The sequence below is a fragment of the Primulina huaijiensis genome, chromosome 4 (genome assembly GCF_012295235.1).
Source record: "Primulina huaijiensis isolate GDHJ02 chromosome 4, ASM1229523v2, whole genome shotgun sequence".
NCBI classification, from domain to species: Eukaryota; Viridiplantae; Streptophyta; class Magnoliopsida; order Lamiales; family Gesneriaceae; genus Primulina; species Primulina huaijiensis.
Window position 1 is genome coordinate 15,499,217 of NC_133309.1, and position 13,746 is coordinate 15,512,962.

General features: G+C 40.4%; 1 protein-coding gene across 1 annotated transcript in view; it reads left to right on the top strand.

Moving 5' to 3' along the window:
• The first annotated feature begins 213 nt into the window (after positions 1-213).
• LOC140975323 (polygalacturonase-like) overlaps positions 214-13,746 on the top strand; it is a 63,861-nt gene continuing 50,328 nt past the window's right edge. The window contains exon 1 of the mRNA XM_073438984.1: positions 214-225. The gene's annotated coding sequence lies outside the window, so the exon portion shown is untranslated. The remainder of the gene's footprint in view (positions 226-13,746) is intronic.

Below are 13,746 nucleotides of genomic sequence, written 5' to 3' on the forward strand. Positions count from 1 at the left end.
ATACCCTTGGACGTAAAATTTCCCGTTTTTGACATTTTCATAATTTAATTGACTCTAACATGTCCCAAATAGTTATTACAATCCTCGAATAATTATTACTTATGAGTAATTCCCAAAAATTAATTCAACTAGTAACCACGAATCATAAATAGTTTCTTAGAAAATCTACGTGTCTAAAAAACATTCATAATATTCACAATTAACTTATAGCCCAAAAAGTAGAACGTCAATACTATAACCCAAAAATCAACATAATCCAATTCCACCCCAAAACCAACAAGCGTTGAAATCAAATAATTTCTTATTTCACGTATAAAAATTCTAAAGCATATAAATCATATATCCCCATAATACTATAAAACATGTGACGTAAACATATAATTCATGTACTTATGTAGGTAACAACATATTAAATCATATAAAGCAAGTAAACATACAATTTGAGGCTTGACGACTGATCTTCCCGGCACTGATGGTGGCACAACCCTATACAGGACCTTTGCTCTAATACCAACTGTAACGCCCCAGATTCAATGACTGTCCTCACTGTACCAAGACGAGTCTTTCCAGCGTGCTTATGTTCTCACTCACACGCACCATAAGAAACTTCCCAGGAGGTCACCCATCCCAGAATTTTCCCAAGTCAAGCCCTCTTAACTTTGGAGTTTTTATGTGATGAGATACCGAAAATAAAATGCACCTTCGTGGTATGAGTAGTACATATCACCTCTATTAAGCCCTCTTCAACTGTACAGTCCATTACATTGAACAGTCTCGGAATCCCTCTCTTTCCGGTGTAAGATCGGTTCATTCATGTTCCCTCCGCCTAGAAGCCTGCCAGGAGCCGCTCATTGTCCGTGCAACCTCATGGCACCGGCGATCACCCCCCGCCCTCTTCGGCCCCGGGCCTCACAATCTATTTATCAATACAATAAATCATTTGAACTCTCTTTTGGACATTAAAACAAACACTTTGAGTACTCTTTTCTTTGTCATTCTCTTTTATATAATTGAGACATATAAAAGCCTCTAATATACGACAAAGTGTATCCATACATAACATGAATCAAGTGGAAGGGAACAGCACGTTAAAACCATTGAAATACAATACATATACTTCATGTGGGCACAAGGAATGAATTCCACTTACTACACTTGGAGCACTTGGTTTCTTAAACCTTGAAGTTGATCCTACAACAATAAACCCAATAACTAACCATCAATACCCAAATAATAACCTTAAATGACCATTTAATCAATTATACCAATCACAACTATCATCCCATAACTTCACCATCTACAATAACTCAAGAACAAAAAGGAAAACCACTTACCTTTGCTCCTTTCACTAAAAAGATGAAGTTTCAACTTTGGATTGAAGATTTATTGCTTGATTAAAAGAAAGGAGAAGAAGAAGATGAAGAACCCTAGCCTTTAAATCGATGGAGAAGGGAAATGAGAAAAATAAGAGTCTCACTCGATTTTATACCTTAAAACACCCAAAACACGTTTTTTTGTACAAAACTCGATTTTTTAGCTCTATGTCTTAGCTTGCATCTCCAATTGGCCTCATATCATTTGAAGGTCTGAGTAAAGAGTTATGCTCAATCTCCCAACATGTGTCATTGGAGGAACGACGACACACCCATGACAACTTCGGGGTGCTTTTGGCTTGTCTTCCACAATGATTTGAACAAAACTCAAAACATGAAAGTTACACCTTTATGTCTTATCTAACCATCCAATTGGCCTCATACTAATTGGCTCAACATACAAATTATATTGAATTTAATCGTAACGCCGCTACAATATAACTACACATCATCTATCAACAATACTATGAATCACAGATCGAAATTCTTAACATCAACACTATACTTAAACTTGACCAATTAGTCAATAAACATATGAAATCTTAAACTGTACCGTTCACCAAGCTTGGATATTACAATCTCCCCTCCTTAAAGAAATTTCGTCCCCAAAATTGACGTCACTAAGCAAAAAGTTCAGGATATTTTTCTTTCATCTCATCTTCTGGTTCCCACGTGGCTTCTTCAATCAATTGATTCCTCCAAAGGACTTTAACAATGCGGATCTCTTTGTTTCTCAATACTTTAAGTTTGTGATTCAGAATCTGGACTGGAATCTCTTGATACGTCAAATTCGGCGTCAAATCCAATGGTTCGTGACGAAGAACATGGGAAGGATTCGCAATATACCTCCTGAGCTTGGAGACATGAAAAACATTATGACCTCTATCAAGATCTGGCGGTAAGGCTAACCTGTAAGCTCGATCACCGACTCTGTCCAAGATCTCAAATGGGCCAATGAATCTTGGACTCAACTTTCCTTTTTTGCCAAACCGTATCACACCTTTAAGAGGTGCAATCTTCAAGAACACGTGATCGCCAATCTCAAACTGCAACGGCCTTCGTCTTACATCAGCATAACTCTTCTGTCTTGACTGTGCTGTCTTCATCCTTTCTTGAATAACAGCAACAACATCAGCTGTTTGTTGGACCAACTCTGGACCCAACATTTTTCTCTCACCAATCTCGTCCCAATACAAGAGGGATCTACATTTTCTGCCATAAAGTGCTTCATACGGTACCATGCCAATCGTCGCCTGGTAGCTGTTATTGTACGTGAACTCAACAAGAGGCAGTTTGGAATCCCAGTTAACAGGATAGTCGATAGTACAAGCTCTGAGCATATCCTCCAAAATCTGAATAACTCTCTCCGATTGACCGTCGCTCTGAGGATGATATGCTGTACTGAATGCTAACCGTGTACCCAAGGCTCTGTGTAAGCTCTTCCAAAACTCTGAAGTAAATCTAGGGTCACGATCAGAGACGATCGACACAGGAACACCATGAAGTCTGACAATCTCAGCTATGTACTCTTCGGCATACTGGTTCATGGAATACGTCGTCTTGACTATGAGAAAATGCGTTGACTTCGTCAACCGAACAACGATAACCCAAATAGAGTTATAGCCTTTCTGCGTTCTAGGAAGTCCAATCACGAAGTCCATTGTAATGTGCTCCCATTTCCATTGAGGAATCGGCAATGACTGCAACGTCCCAGCAAGTCTCTGGTGTTCGATTTTCACCTGCTGACAAGTTAAACACTGAAAAATAAACATGGCAATGTCCTTGTTCATACCAGGCCACCAATAGAGTCTTCGAAGATCCTGATACATCTTGGTACTACCTGGATGTATCGAGTATGGCACGGTATGAGCCTCTGTCAAAACGTCTCGCCGAATATCATCACCCGTAGGAATGCATATACGGCCTCTGAATGTCATCAAACCATCTCTATTCATCCCAAACTCTGAATTACTTCTCTCTTCTGCTCTGGCTCTCATCTCTGTCAACTGTACATCATTGGCTTGCTCTCTACGAATCATGTCCGTCAAAGTAGCCCGAATGATTAACGCTGAAAAGCGAGCAATGGTTCCCGATACTACCAAAGCTATCGCTTCTCGTTGCAAGTCTAACAACAACGACTTCTGGATCATAGAACTCAAAGAGGAACTTGACTTACCGCTCAATGCATCCGCTACAACATTCGCCTTCCCAGGTGGTAACTAATCGTCACATCAAAATCTTTGACAAGCTCTAACCACCGTCTCTGTCGCATATTGAGTTCTTTCTGTGTAAACAAATACCTTAAACTCTTGTGGTCCGTGAAAATTTCACCCTTTTCGCCATACAAATAGTGTCTCCAGATTTTCAGGGCGAATACCACAGCTGCCAGTTCCAGATCATGCGTAGGATAATTTTCTCGTAGTCTTTCAACTGACAAGAAGCATAAGTTATAACCTTACCATGTTGCATCAGTACTGCACCAAGGCCCTTCTTCGACGCATCGGTATAAACAACAAAGTCCTCTGCACCACAGGGCAGTGCAAGTACCGGAGCCGTCGTCAACCTATCCTTCAACTCCTGGAACCCACTTTGGCATTCATTGGACCACTTAAACTTCACAGTTTTCCTCGTCAGATTTGTTAAAGGCAAGGCAATTTTTGAAAAATCTGAAATTAAACGACGATAATAACCCGCCAAACCAAGAAAACTGCGTACCTCTGATACAGTAGTAGGGATAGGCCACTTCTGTATCACCTCGATTTTTGCTGGATCAACTGATATACCATCTCTCGAGACAATATGGCCCAAGAAAGAAATCTGCTCCAACCAGAACTCACATTTCTTCAACTTAGCATACAGCATTTTATCTCTCAACAACTGAAGAACTACTCTGAGGTGCTCTGCATGAAGCTCTCTGGTCTTGGAATAGATCAATATATCATCGATGAAAACAATGACAAAGCTATCCAAATACGGCTTGAACACCAGGTTCATAAGATCCACGAAGACGGAAGGAGCATTAGTCAGACCGAACGACATAACAAGAAATTCGTAATGACCATACGTGGTACGGAACGCCGTCTTAGGGATATCAGACTCCCTAACTTTCAACTGGTAATAGCCAGATCGCAGATCAATCTTCGAAAACACTGTAGCCCCCTGCAGTTGGTCCAAAAGATCGTCTATCCGTGGCAACGGATATTTATTCTTGATCGTCAATTTATTAATTTCTCTGTAATCAATATACAGCCGCAAAGACCCATCTTTCTTTTTGACAAAGAGGACTGGAGCTCCCCAAGGCGAAGAACTCGGCCGTATAAAACCTTTATCGAATAGATCCTGCAACTGCGTCTTCAATTCTTTCATCTCTGTTGGGGCCATTCTGTACCGAGCTTTGGAAATAGGAACCGTTCCGGGGACTAGATCGATCGTAACCTCTACATCTCTGTCCGGCGGTAAACCCGGCACATCATCCTCAAATACATCAGGGAACTCTCTCACAACATCAATATCGTCAATATTCAACTTCACAATTCTATTCGTATCAACAATCGAAGCCAAAAACCCATCACAACCTCTAAACAACAACTTCTTAGCCTCTAGACATTAAATAAAAGGAAGGACCCGCAAAGTACCTGCACTGGCGAGCATACCTTCCTTATTTTCATCATCTGCAAATTTCATCGTCTTGGCAACACAATCAATCACTGCACGATAAGTTGATTGCCAATCCATTCCAAGTATAATATAGAACGCAACCATCGGAATAACAATCAAATCGGCATAAACCACTCGCTCATCAATTTGAACAGAACACGCATACATAATTGACATCGGGCATAACACATCTCTAGAAGGCAATGCAACATTAAATTGGAGGGGAAGAACAGAAGGAACTAAACCCAAAGATCTCAAAAATAATTCAGACATAAAAGAATGAGTAGCACCTGTATCAATCAGTGTCGTAGCTACTCTGCCTGAAATTAAGATAGTGCTAGAGATGAATCAGGGTTTATACCTACCTTCGTCATGGTGAAGATGCTACCCTGCACCTTCTCTTTACTTGATCCTCTCGGACAGTCCTTGGTGATATGGCCTGCAGTACCACACCGGTAGCACGTGTGAGTACCAAACCTACACTCACTCCTATGAGGCTTACTGCACTTAGGACACAACGGCTTCTCTGGATCAAATGGGACTGCCGGTACTTTAGAACTCGGCTCTATCTTGCCTTTACCCTTGTAACTGCCTTTTCCTCTTTGGCTCGAACCCTGACCTCTTTGAGCAATAGCCTGCTGCCTCTCCTGTCTCTCTCAAGTAATATCCTTCTCATCTTGCTCGGCTAACAATGCTTTAGCCACAATCTCTTTAAATGTCACCACATTAGACATATTGATGTCCCTCCTGATCTCTGCTCGAAGTCCTCTAATAAAATGCGCACCCTTGTCTTTGTCATTTGAGGCAATATATGGGGCAAACAGACAACACTCCTCAAACTTCAAGATGTACTCGCCAACATTCATATCTCCCTGGCGAAGCTCTAAAAACTCGGTCACCTTCCGGGCTCGAAGTGCATCCGAGAAATACTTGTCGTAAAAGAGATCTGTGAAATCTAGCCACTTTAATGACGGAACATCAACACCTACCTTGGTGGCATTCCACCAAATACGTGCAGCTTTGACTAGCATGAATACTGCACAACCAACTCTATCCTTGTCTTCATACTTGAGATGATCAAATATCGCCTCAAGTGCTTTAATCCACTCTACAGCCACCAATGGATCAGTGCTTCCTGCAAACTCAGGGGCATCCATCCTCTTAAAAGCAGTAAAGATCCCATCAGTCCCAACCGCTTGAACCACTTGGCCTCTTCCTTTGCCTCTACCATGACCTGAACCTTGAAAACAGAGCAACTGTTGAATCTGTTCACTGTGAACCTTGGCTTGCTCTTTCAGTAATTTGCCGAACTCGTCGACAACTCTCGATGAGGAACAATCCTCACCCTCTGAAACCTTTCTCTTGGGAGGCATTAAATCCTATAATGTGCTCACATAATACATATCAACTAATAACAATAAATAGATGTAGGAAAAAACATACCCAAACTGTTGAAAGTAGACGAGGTCATATGCATTGGTCCGAAGAACGTTGCTCTCATACCACTTAATGTAACACCCTTGACCGATTTCATGAAATAACAGCGAAATTTAAAATTTACTTAAAGAAAAGAAGGATTTAAAAATTCTCTTGACATAAATACATTTTCAATATATATAACCAATAGTATATACATGATCAATAAAGTGTTGTATCAAAATACAAAATATCATTTTGTATTGATCATGTCAAAATGCTAACAAAATATCTTTCTTCCTTCCATCGATATAAAACGATTACTCTGTCGGGATATAAGCCTATGGTCGTTGATCAACTAATTGCATGCAATCTCTGACTATCTATTTATCAATTCAATAAATCATTTGAACTCTCTTTTGGACATTAAAACAAACACTTTGAATACTCTTTTCTTTGGCACTCCCTTTTATATAATTGAGACATATAAAAGCCTCTAATATACAACAAAGTGTATCCATACATAACATGAATCGAGTGGAAGGGAATAGCACGTTAAAACCATTGAAATACAATACATATACTTCATGTGAGCACAAGGAATGAATTCCACTTACTACACTTGGAGCACTTTGTTTCTTAAACCATGAAGTTGATCCTACAACAACAAACCCAATAACTAACCATCAATACCCAAATAATAACCTTAAATGACCATTTAATCCATTATACCAATCACAACTATCATCCCATAACTTCACCATCTACAATAACTCAAGAACAAAATGGAAAACCACTTACTTTTGCTCCTTTCACTAAAAAGATGAAGTTTCAACTTTGGATTGAAGATTTATTGCTTGATTAAAAGAAAGGAGAAGAAGATGATGAAGAACCCTAGCCTTTAAATCGATGGAGAAGAGAAATGAAGAGAAGGGAAATTAGAAAAATAAGAGTCTCACTCAATTTTATGCCTTAAAATACCCAAAACATGTTTTTTGTACTGTGCTGGGCGCTCGGGCGGTCATAAACTACCGCCCTAGTGCGGACCATACTGTCCAAGACCAAATTTTTGGAACCGGTGGCGCTCGGGCGGTCATTTCTTACCGCTCGGGCGCCGGTCTACGCGCAGCAGCCTCAAAGATCGCCTCTGAAACGTCTTTTTCTGTCATAAATTGAAAAAGTGGTAAACATAAAATTTGTAGCTATATGTCTTAGCTTGCATCTCCAATTGGACTAATGTCATTTGAAGGTCTAAGTAAAGAGTTATACTCAATCTCCCAACATGTGTCACTGGAGGAATGACGACACACCCACGACAACTTCGGGGCGCTTTTGGCTTGTCTTCCACAATGATTTGAACAAAACTCAAAACATGAAAGTTACACCTTTATGTCTTGTCTAACCACTCCAATTAATCTCATACCAATTGGCTCAACATACAAATTATCATGAATTTAATCGTAACGCCGCTACGATATAACTACACATCATCTATCAACAATACTGAAATTCTTAACATCAACACCATACTTAAACTTGACCAAGTAGTCAATAAACATATGAAATCTTAAACTGTACCGTTCACGAAGCTTGGATATCACAGCTGCAATGTGGCCACTGCGGAGGCAATCACCAGATGGAGAATTGTCGAAAAGTAACAGGTGCTTGTTTCAACTGTGGTGGTTTTGGTCACATGAAGAGGGATTGCCCTAATTTGGAAAATCAGAGTGTAGGCAGAGGTTCTATGGCAGGGTCTTACAGTGAAAAACAGTCTGAGGCCACTGTGCAACAGAAAGGTTTTCCTGCTCAAGGTTCTCATCGTGCTGGAATATCACAAGGATCTCAGCAACGTCCACGAGTTCAAGGGCAAGTGTTTGCCCTAAACCAAGAACAAGCTGAGGAGCAAAACGAGAGAGTCATTGCAGGTAATTTTATGTTATGTGGTATTCCTGCATATGTATTAATTGACACTGGGGCATCGCATTCATTCATAGCATCCATGTTTGTTAAGAATCATAAACTACCCTACGTGTCATTAGATGTTTTGATGTCGGTGGCTACACCGATGGGACAAGAGGTTTTAGCTAAGCGACTTGTAGTAGACTGTTTGTTAGAGTTTGAGGGAAAATACTTGCCTGCCAATTTGATGATATTGGCTATGAAAGATTTCGATTGTATTATGGAAATCGACCTATTGACTAAGTATAAAGCGACGGTAGATTGTTATCAACGTCTCGTTCAATTTCGTCCAGAAGGAGACGAGAATTGGTTTTTCGCTGATGGAGCTCGACCTCCAATGCCAGTAGTGTCTGCTATAAAGACACAACGGGCTTTAGCGAAAGGAGGAGAAGGATACCTCATTTATGCTTTTGTCATATCGAAAGATGTGATCGACGTGAAGAACATTCCAGTTGTCGATGAATTTCCTGATGTTTTCCCCGATGAGATTCCTGGATTTCCTCCGGAGAAGGAAGTGGAAGCGGAGATAGAGTTGGTACAAGGAGCCGCACCTATCTCCAGAGCGCCTTATAGATTGGCACCAACGGAGATGAAAGAGTTGAAGCAACAGTTACAAGATCTTCTGGACAAGGGGTACATTAGACCCAGTGTGTCTCCTTGGGGAGCACCAGTGTTGTTCGTTAAAAAGAAGGATGGGTCTATGCGGCTTTGCATAGATTATAGACAGTTGAACCGAGTAACAGTCAAGAATAAATATCCGTTACCACGGATTGATGACTTGTTTGATCAACTGCAAGGAACTTCAGTGTACTCGAAGATCGATTTACGGTATAGGTATCATCAACTTCGAGTTCATCAACGTGATATCCCCAAGACTGCATTTCGAACAAGGTATGGGCATTACGAGTTTCTAGTGATGCCGTTTGGTTTGACGAATGCTCCAGCAGTATTTATGGATTTGATGAACCGAGTATTCCAGGAGTATCTTGACCAGTTTGTCATTGTCTTTATTGATGACATACTGGTATACTCTCGTAGCATTGAAGAGCATGCACAACATTTAAGGATTGTGTTGCTAACCTTAAGGAATCACCAACTGCATGCTAAGTTGAACAAGTGTGAGTTTTGGCTCGACGGAGTAGTCTTCTTAGGACATGTTATATCCAAAGATGGGATATCAGTGGATCCTAGCAAGATCGAAGAGTGTTGAGTTGGGCACGACCGGAATCAGCTCAAGAGATAAGAAGTTTTCTAGGTTTGGCAGGATATTACCGGAGATTCATCTCAGGATTTTCTCAGATTGCCAAACCATTGACACAGCTGACATGTAAGAATGTGCAGTTCGAATGGACACATGATTGTGAAAATAGTTTCAATGAATTGCGTCAACGTTTGACAACTGCACTAGTTTAAGCTCTTCCATCTGGATCAGGAGGGTACATTGTGTACACTGATGCATCACTTCAAGGACTTGGGTGTGTTTTAACCCAGAATGGTCATGTGATTGCATATGCATCGAGACAGTTGAAGAAGCATGAATAGAATTATCCAGTTCATGATCTGGAATTAGTAGCGATTGTGTTTGCTTTGAAGATCTGACGACTTTATCTCTACGGAGAGAGATTTGAGATTTTTACAGATCACAAGAGTTTGAAGTATATCTTCACTCCAGCAGAGTTGAATATGCGCCAAAGAAGATGGATGGATTTGTTAAAGGATTATGACTGCGAAATCAAGTATCATCCAGGATCAGCGAATCTTACAGCTGATGCTCTTAGTCGAAAGGTGATATTATCTTCACTTCAGACAAGTTTCATATCAAGTGTAATCCAAGATTGTTGTTTTCTAGGATTTCACTTCCGGCATAAGAAAGGAATGGAACACATTCGAGTAACAAGCATTTTATCTGAACCGAAGTTGTATGCCAAAATCAGAGAAGCTCAGTTTTCTGACCGGAAAGTGAAAAAGTTAGCAAGGTTAGCTAATGGAGACAACACATCTGGCTTTGCGTTCCAAATAGATGGAACCTTGTGTCTGTCAGGAAGAATCGTAGTTCCAGAAGATTCTGAATTAAGAGACGAGATTTTATCTCAAGCCCATAGGAGTAAGTTGAGTATCCACCCTGGAAGCATGAAAATTTATAAGGATTTGAAGACGAGGTTTTGGTGGAAAGGTATGATGAAAAATGTTTACCAGTTTGTAGCCAAGTGTTTGGTTTGTCAGCAAGTGAAAGCTGAGCATCGACGACCAGGAGGATTATTTCAGAATCTTCCTATCCCTGAGTGGAAGTGGGAGCATGTGACGATGGATTTTGTCACCCACTTGACGTTGTCTTCTAAGAATTGTGATGCCTTTTGGGTTATTGTGGACCGAATGACTAAGTCAGCACATTTCATTCCGTATAGTCGGGAATATAGTTTCGATCTGATGGCAAGACTATACATCCAAGAGATTCTTAAATATCATGGTGAGCCAACAAGTATAGTCAGTGACAGAGATCCACGCTTTACCTCAAGGTTTTGGGGAAGTTTTCAAAAAGCGTTGGGAACGACATTTAGTCTAAGTACTGCCTATCATCCAGAGACCGATGGTCAGTCTGAGAGGGCTATTCAGACACTCGAAGACATGTTGCGTGCTTGTGCTTTGGATTTTGGACCAGCATGGCATGATCATCTGCCGCTTGTGGAGTTTGCATATAACAATAGCTACCACAGCAGCATTGGTATGGCTCCATTTGAAGCATTATATGCTAGACGTTGTCGTACTCTATTGTTTTGGGACGAAGTAGGAGAACGACAAGTGCAAGGACCTGAATTAGTGCAACAAGCGATTGACGTAGTGGAATTGATTAAGAAGAGAATTAAAGCTGCACAAGATCTTCAATCGAGTTACGCAAATACCAAGCGTAGACCTCTACAGTTTCAGTCAGGGGAAAAAGTTTTCCTTAAAGTTTCACCTTTTCGCAGGGTGATGAGATTTGGACTCAAGGGAAAATTAGCCCCAAGATTCATCGGACGACCTTTTGAGATCTTGGAATGTGTTGGAAATTTGGCATATCGATTGGCTTTGCCGCCGTATCTGTCTAGCATTCATAATGTCTTTCATGTATCTTTGCTACGACGATATGTAGCAGATGAATCACACGTTCTTGGTCCGACAGATGTTCAACTTGAAGAAGACCTGACTTATGTCGAGCAGCCACTTTTAATCCTGGGTAGGAAAGAGAAAAAGCTCAGAAACAAGACCATTCCACTTGTTCTAGTGCAATGGCAATGCCGAGATACTGCAGAGGCAACTTGGGAGTTAGAGAGTCGAATGCGCTCAGAGTATCCGCATTTGTTTTGAGTTGTATCTTTGTAATCATGAGTTGTATTTTATTCAGTTGTTTTGTAATTCAGTTCTGATTTCGAGGACCAAATCTTTTTAAGGAGAGGAGGATGTAATGACCCGAATTCTTATTTTGAATGAAGTATTAATTAAGAGATATTTAAAGATTTGTTAATTAAGTATTATTAACGAATTGATAATTTGGGATTAATCTGGTTGATCCACCGAATTTTAAATGGATAACCCGATCTACTTCCGATTACGTTATCTCAAGAAATCCAACTAGACGAATGAGATTCTGACACGTGGCAGATAAGATTTATTCGGATTTCTGAAATAGCCCGGATGCAGCCTATAAATGGAAGCCGAATTCTTTTGTTTCCTACACCGCATCCTTCAGAGAGAGAGAGTTCTAGTCTTTTACCTTAGGTTTTCTAGCCAGTTCTAGGGCACTTTGGTGTCGGGAAGTTTCGGAGCTAGTGTCGACTCGAGGGGGGTCGGTGAACTGAGATCGAGACATCATCAGCGGGTTGACAACGGATGCAGGTATAATCCTAAAGCCTTTAGGAGGAACTTTATAGCATGTTTGGTAATTCAGAATCTTGTTTGATAGTGATTTCATATTGTTGGTATTGTCTAGGTTAAGAGCTTTCTGTCAGATTGTTTTAGTGAGGTACGTAATGTACTGACTAAGATATCCAAGCGTAGTATACACACTTATATGCTGCATATTTATGTGTTGCGTTATACATGTTTTACTGCTTTGGCATATTATGCATGACATATCATGTTGAGCCTGATATCTTTTGAGATGTACCTCGTTTGTTGGGGCCGCTCAGCCTTATTCTGTATTGTGGACGATGGGGCATCGAGAGCTACAGTATCCGACGGGACCCGCGGGCTCTGATGACTTGGACATTGTAGGTCCACGTCTTGATGATGAGTGTGGGAGCCAAAACATGCCTAGGGCAGATCAGAGACTACACACTCAGGCGCCTCTAGACTGAGCATGATATTCTTGACTTTATCCTTGATATCCGAGCATATTGCATTTCGCATGCATCATATCAGTTTGTATACTCGTACATTCTCGTATTGGGCGATTGTCGCTCACGTCCTTGTTTTCATCTTGGGCACCCCATTCCACGGGGCAGGTCTTAGGTTGGACGGTTCAGAAGACCAGGGCAGTGGCTAGAGCCGTTGGGTTTTCGGTGGTGATCCAGTTGAGGTTTTATGTGTGGTTTATCTTTTTCTCGTTCAGAATTATGTTTTTGATATGGTTGTATTAATTTTTAAGACTGCTGTTGTTTGTTCTGTTTTAATTTGGGTTGTAAATGATTAATTTATTTGGTTTCCGCTGTTTACTTGTTGTTATTAAGTTTTAATGTTGCATGCTTATTAGTCTGTTTAGTAGTGGCTCAGGTAAGGGCGCTACAGTGTCTGACTCATACTATTGGGGAGGCCTGGACGTCGGAAAGTTATGATTTTCCACCGGACATATGATGTGAATTGAGTGGAACTCCCATGGCTTCGGCTCATATTATTGGGAGAACTCATGTCGACCGTCCACTACAATTCAATATTGATGGGTCGGTTTGACACGTGAAATTAAACGGCATAATATTATTGGGTCCTTATTAAACGTGAGGCAAAACACGTTGAGGTTGCATAGCTTTTATATCTTAAAATTATTTTAAAATAATAAACAACCATTATTATGTTTCCATATCAGTAGATTTTTTATTGTCACGTAATACATTCTTGATATTTACAAGGAAACAAAATCTAATTTTTCAAGACTGGCTGGAAATATTGTTCTAAATTCAGAGAAATTGACATACACGTTAATGTCAGTCTTACTGAATTGACAATGCATGCAAGATGGTGAGACCATAATATGTAAGCTAAAGTGTAATATGATTGCTTCTATGCCAAATGAACAGTAGAGACAGTTTGAGGAAATTTTGAATGCTGCTAACATTTGAATACACATGCAAGAGTTGTATAGTGTATG